Source organism: Telmatherina bonti (genome assembly GCF_933228915.1).
Source record: "Telmatherina bonti genome assembly, chromosome: 19".
Lineage (NCBI taxonomy): Eukaryota > Metazoa > Chordata > Actinopteri > Atheriniformes > Telmatherinidae > Telmatherina > Telmatherina bonti.
In genome coordinates this window covers 7,515,689-7,522,729 of record NC_136617.1, presented here as the reverse complement: position 1 = coordinate 7,522,729, position 7,041 = coordinate 7,515,689, and positions in this window count along the sequence as shown.

Below are 7,041 nucleotides of genomic sequence, written 5' to 3'. Positions count from 1 at the left end.
TGAACTTCAGCACAATGACTCGTTTGAGTTTGGTGTGTTTGAGCATCAAAAACCTGCAGGATCGTTGCCCTCGACAGCTGAAGCTGGACACCCCTGATTTTTATCATTTTAATATTATTTATTTATCTTATTCTATCAAGATAATTACAAAAAAACCATTTATTTCATGTGTTGATGCTCTTGAGTTTAATTTATAATCTATGTTTTCCTTTCAACTATGGATATTACCACACATTGTACAGGTGTGATTTATCTTTAAGGAGCATGTATCGATATCTGTATCAGTATCGATTAAAAGGTACTAGTATCGTATCAACAGGGAAATTTTTGGGATCATTAATCTCCGCCTGCAGGATTGAATGTCTCTAAACTGCAACACCAGATGGAAATGATGGACTTCCAACATCTTGTTGTCATGTCTGTTAACGACTTGTTGGTTTGAATCAGGCGTGTTGCTGCAGGGAAACATCCTCGAGGACCAAACGCCCCCTACAACAGGGTCGCACATGTCTCGTATGAGATCTACAATCCCGCAGCATTTAGATGCATCCTTCTCCAACACACCTGAATGAAAGGAAAGTGTCGTTTCCAGGCCTCTGCAGGCTGGACGGTGTACAGAAGAAGGAATTTAGCCGTGTCATTCAGCTGTGCTGCTTGTTTTGTCCAAACATTTAACCCAAATATCTTAAATTTACTTCTACAAAGGGCTAAAAAAGCAGACGATGTTACAAAGAGGATATTCTTGCTTTAACTTTGGTCTAGACGAGTAAAAAAATACGAGCAAATTAGTTAATTATGTGACTGATTTCACTTCTAAATGTCAGTCTGCAGTGAGGTGGAATAATCAGCTCTGGTGATGAGTAAATATAATTTATATTAAAAAAAAATGACTCAGTCTGATCTGCAGTCACCTCAAACTGCTTCTTTATGTAGCCGTCTATTTATCTGCATATCTGAAAATAATGTAACACTGCAGGCTTCAGGGTGGCATGCCGTGGGAGGCAGATGGGTACACAAATGGGGAGTTTGAGTTTCTCATTTCCCACTGTTTCTTATTAACACCTCTCTCCCACTCACTCTGATGAAGTCCAGAGCGCTGCGGCGCAAGGTGGAGGCAGAACGAATCCGGCTGGGAGCTTCTATAATTAGAGGAGCGTTCGGGAGCCGTACTGCTGAGTTGTTGAATGTTTAATGTCGTGCCTGCGGGTACAACAGTGGCTGAGAGCAAACCTGCGAGCTCCTCCTGAGCCGAGGCTTGTGCAGGGACGAACGAGGAGAGTAGTAACCTAAGTACCAACGGTAGTAAGCTGCTGAATGCAGGGACGTGCACACGTTGGTGACTGGTTATCGCCTGTAACCTGATGATGACATGGGAACATGAACCTCCTCTGGGTGAGGCAATGCCTCATCCGACAGCAGCAAAACGACCCCAAACTGCAGACAAAAAGGTAAAATCAGTCTGTGGATCCTCATATCCTTATAAAATACGTCTGGATCTGGAATGTGGTCGAGTCGCCTTTAAAAACAACGAGCAACCAGCTTTCTGAGCCGCTGCTGTCCTGAAACAACCTTCTGCAAAAGTCCATCTGATTTTTCACACCATGTATCAGACCAGCTTTACAGCAGGCTGGGTGAATCGATCTGAATATCGATAGTATGGATACTAAGCATAGACTGTATTTAAAAGATGGGCGGAGCCTCCATGACGTCACCCGTAGGTTTCTGAAGAGCTGAATTGAAGCTCGGTGGGCGGTTCCTACCATCACCATCTTGGCAGCGTCATGCGCGTCGTCTCACCCGGAAAATACAAATATGGGCAAAGAGGTGGAGCTGAGAGGGGGCTGTGGGCATCATGGTGGATGATTGACATCTAGCGACCTCCGAGCTTTCTGTAGCTAAGAGCTAACCGAGCTAACCCGGAGATAACAGGAGCTAACCAGCTAATGGAGGTAAACAAGCTAAAGCTAAGTCATGTTGTTAACCGGCTAAAAACCGCGGTTGTTCTACGTTCTTCTTACTTGAAGCGGGAGATCGGGTACCTGTCAATCAAAAGGACATGCCCCTAAATATGCCAAAATTTGAGATTAAATTATTTTTAAACGGGCGAGTTAGAAAAAAATTCCCTCCCCCCACAGTTGTCATGAAGGTAAACCTGATCTATTAAACCTAAAATGGATTTTTGAACCAGGCTGTAAACATGTTTATTCCTGCTGTAAACATGTTTACAGCAGGAATAAACATGTTTATTTCTGCTGTAAACATGTTTATTCCTGCTGTAAACATGTTTATTTCTGCTGTAAATCTGTTTATTCCTGCTGCTGTAAACATGTTTATTTCTGCTGTAAACCTGTTTATTCCTGCTGCTGTAAACATGTTTATTTCTGCTGTAAACATGTTTATATCTGCTGTAAACATGTTTATTTCTGCTGTAAACATGTTTATTTCTGCTGTAAACATGTTTATTCCTGCTGTAAACATGTTTATTTCTGCTGTAAACATGTTTATTTCTGCTGTAAACATGTTTATTCCTGCTGTAAACATGTTTATTTCTGCTGTAAACATGTTTATTCCTGCTGTAAACATGTTAATTCCTGCTGTAAACATGTTTATTTCTGCTGTAAACATGTTTATTCCTGCTGTAAACATGTTTATTTCTGCTGTAAACATGTTTTTTCCTGCTGTGAAATTGGTCTTTTTAACATGGGAGTCTATGGGGATTTGCTCTGTTTTGCAGCCCCTGCCTGACACCAGTGTAGCTGGCAGCGTATTCGGCACAATGTTTATGGGGGGGGGGGTTCATCACGGGTCATGTCACTGCGCCGCGGAAGTTGTTCACGAAGCACCAAAAAGAGTAAAGTAATAGAGACATCGGGAGGAGTCTTACGCTCCTAACAATTCTACTGCTGGTCTGAAAGGTGAAGACGGTATGTTTGTTGAGCTATTTCTTTAGCTTATGGATATATAGTGGATATATATGTACCAGTACCAGTCCGGGTCCGTTGTCCCATCGAGGTTAAAAAACAACATGAACAGCTTCAAAAAATCACAACTTTAACTTGTTGTTTGCAGAACTGCATGTAAAATCTCATGTCTTCCAGAGAGCTTACGGTGGTGTTAACTTAGACCTGCTACATCTACGTACGGTGGAGCCGGCGTAGCCGACGCTCGCGACGCGCAGGATAACCGAGGTTTCTGTTCTTCGGTTACCATGGCAATTCAACTGACTAATCAAAACAGAGAACAGGCGGTACTCGGGTTACACGGTTTTTGACTTACGTTGTTTTGATTTTACAACGCTCATTAAATAAATGTAAATGAAAAGTTACAAAGGTCTATATAAGCTCTTATGACGCGAGACACGGAGGCTGAGATGACGCCTCAGTGCGTATTTTAATTGTCTGTACTGTTTTTCCATGAATATTAGGGCTGTAACAATGTGCTTTTGTCCCGATTTGATTCAATTCTAATTTTTTGGGTGCCGATTTGATTTAAATTGCGATTCTCACAATTCTCCAAGATTGCTGATTTTTGTAGATTAAAAACAAAAAAAATATATGAAACTTTATTTTTGCTCGTCATTTCTCTTCATTTCAATGAGGAAAAAACAACACAGCATCCAGACCATCATTCTGCTGCTATAACGCCCAAGAAGACAAGTAAAAAGTTCAATAAAAACAGCGAAAATGACAAAATTTTATTGTGCATTAATTTTATTTATTTTAAAAAAAAAAAGATTTTTTTTTTTAACAAAAAATAGATTTTGAAATTGTGAAGAAAAAAATCCAGAGATCCGATTTTTCAATTCAATTTTTCCACCCCTAATTAATATGATGTATAATACGTGCATTTAGATTATTTCATGATCAAGGGGGCAATATGGGGTATTCGGGGATAAAAATCCGACTTACGTGGAATTTTCGGGTTACGTTGCAGCGGTAGGAAAGGAACTCATTCGTAAACCGAGGACCGCCTGTACTTCCACGTTACTCCCCTGAAAGCAATGTGCGTGTCAGGTCTGGAAGACGTGCACGTCAAGCCTCCGTGGTGTAGAATCAGGCTTTAATGCAATGACATAACATGTTTCAGCCAAAGCCGTGATAATTTCCAAACCCTAACAAAGTATTTTAGCTACGTTCAAACAGCAGGCTCAAATCCGGCTTTTTCCCAGACGACACAAATCCGAACGACATAGATCTTTTTTTTTTTTTTGTCATTTTTGCTCCAGATCAGACCAGGTCACCTTCCAGACTTCTACAGAATGGAGGTGAGATAAAACGCCGTAGTAGGCGGGACGTAAACACAACATGCTACATGCAATGGCAGGTCTTTATCTGCACGCATGGGTCTTTTCAGAACCGTGGACTGTTCACATCGGAGTCTGAAAGTTGTCTCATTTAAACTATTATATCATCAGATGTGTGATCTCAGAAAAAAAATCTGAATTGAGTGTTGAGACCTGAGATTCCTAAACCTAACCGAGTTAAGCTTGCTTTCCTCCACGAGAAGCGTGACCTTTGTTCCGGCTCTCAAGGCCACAAGAGCAAGAAAAAGTTTGTTTTCATCTGGTCAAATCAAACTGCACGACAAACTTCTTCTGCGACAAGGCTGGGGTCACTGCAGGGGATGTTTGTGCGATTTAATCTGTAGCTAGAAACTTCGTCTGCAGCAGGGCGGGTTGTGCACACAGCTGCGTCTGTGTCTTTAAATGCCACATGTTGTAAAGGTTTTTGTATTTTCTCACCACCTGGATCAGCTGTTTTATTAAAACAATCTGTATAACCTGCATCAGCAACATGCGGAGATGCCAACTATCCGCTTCATACTTTTCCATGTAAACCACGCCCACTTCAAATGTCCGGCCAATCAGACGGTTCGTCTCAAACGGTCTTCCATCACGTCCAAAGAGACAAATGACGTTATTTTCCTCTCAGGGCTTCAAGAAGAAGAGAAAAGTTCTGACTTCTCACAGAGTTTGTAGGTTTTAGTGTTGTGCCTAAACCTAACCGAACACTGGAGGTAAACGTGAGAAAAGGCGATACGGCGTGCCCACCTGTTCAGATTTAAAGGAACTGCTGGAATTATTCACGTATGTTAAGTCTTCAACAAGATTACCCAGCAAAAAATCCCCTTTTCCAAGTTTGTTTACTTTACTGAGAAGTTTGTTCAAACATGCTGATAAAACATAAAAACTCAGACTGTCAGAGATAAAACGAGGAAGTTCTGGACTTACAACACGAAGCATGGGATGATCTAAAAGCATCCATCATGTTCTATAGCTGCTATCTAACCTTTATTTACAAAGCTTGTTAAAAACAACCGTGATAAACAGAATCTGTTCATCTGTGTTTGTTGTAGGAAACACAGCAAACAGCTTCCCGCGGTATCAGTAAACTTCAGACTGCGTCATCTTACAGCTCATTGTCGGAGTAGTTTCTGTGACAACTCATCATTTCCACTCTGATCTAATCAGCCGAGTCTCTTATCGCTTGACTTGTGTTTGTTTTTACTGCTCAAGCCCAACACGACCCAGACCACCCTTTTACAAGAGCAAAAGCACTTTTTTTTTACACAACACCAAGTCAGAAAGGCAAAGTGAACCATCTGCGTAAAACGGGAAACTTTCATCATTTTCTTTTGTATTTATGTTCTTAAATAAAGAATGGGATTGTAACACCTCCAGGTCATCATCCTGGAAGCGTTACAGAATCCTTGCTGTACGTGGTGATTAAAGAGCTTCTCTTAAACATTATTTACACCTGAGCTCGGCTGTCTGGATGCCTATTACACCCACTGAACCCAGAACCAGACTACTCAGTCCTCTTATCGACACATAAAGACCTAAAACTGCTCTTTGCTGGTTTTATTCATGTGTTTCACAGTTTCAGCAGATTTTCTGTATTTTGAGCAGAAACTTTGACTCTAAACTTGCATTTTCCAGCCTGACTTTCCTCCCAGAAGATGGAAACGTCACCAGACCCTTTTAGATGATGAAATCAGGCCTAAAACTGAAGGATGACCATTTTCAGCCATTTTAAGAAGCTTTTCTGCTTCTTCAGACTCGTGTGAAGGGAGAAGACGTCCTATCCAGAGGGAAGGGACAGGAAGGAGTTTTAACGGGAAAGCCGAGGCTGGTTTTCAGTCTCACACATCCAGGATGGAGCTCAGACCCACAACGGATCCAGGACCGGTTCTACCCTGCATGGAACACATTTTCCTGTCTTTCCACGTGACTGTCATGCCTCTAAGGATCCGTTTTATGTTGGTTTTATAAGACCAACATAACCCCGCTCCGCGCGGCCTTGCCAGGTAATTCCCTGCCAGCTCAGACACGCAGCTCGCGCAGCAGCGGGTTCAGACCTGGACACCTACCGGATCAGGACCGGGTCCGTCCCTCCGCAGCAGCGGTTTCTCCCCGGTGGTCGCCTTTCTCCCGCGGGGTCTGCGGGGTTTCCTGGCGGCCTCTGGTGTCCCCGTTCCCCGGTAAAACTCTGAGACAGTCTCCGCAGCTCCTCCAGCGGACTTCTGCCGCCGCCCCACCGCCCTCACGACGTCAAGGAGGAAAGCCCTGGCCGATGACGTAACGCCGTCATGCAGACGGAAACCCCACCCCGTGACGTCACCTCCCCGCAGGATCCAGTTTACTGTAAATATGTAAGAATAATAATAATAATAATAAACGCAGCTTCTAATGACTGAGTCATGATTTCATTTCAAATGAAAATACAACCAAAAACGAAAAAACAAAATAAATAAATAAATTTAAAAAAACTTTAATAAAATGCAATTAATCACAGTTTGGGTCTGATCAGATAGGAGAAGCTTATCGTGGAAAAATAATAAAGTTTTATTCAGAAGCATCTTTAGGTCACTGAAAGAAGCTGAAGAGTAAAAACTACATCATGAATAAATAAACATGAATGTATAAAAACATGGACAAAAGAATTAGAGAGAAGAAAACTTTAATCCTGTTTTTTATTGAACAAAAACAAACAACAACAACAACAAAAAAAACCCCGATGAGAATTGTTTGAAATGAGAAGC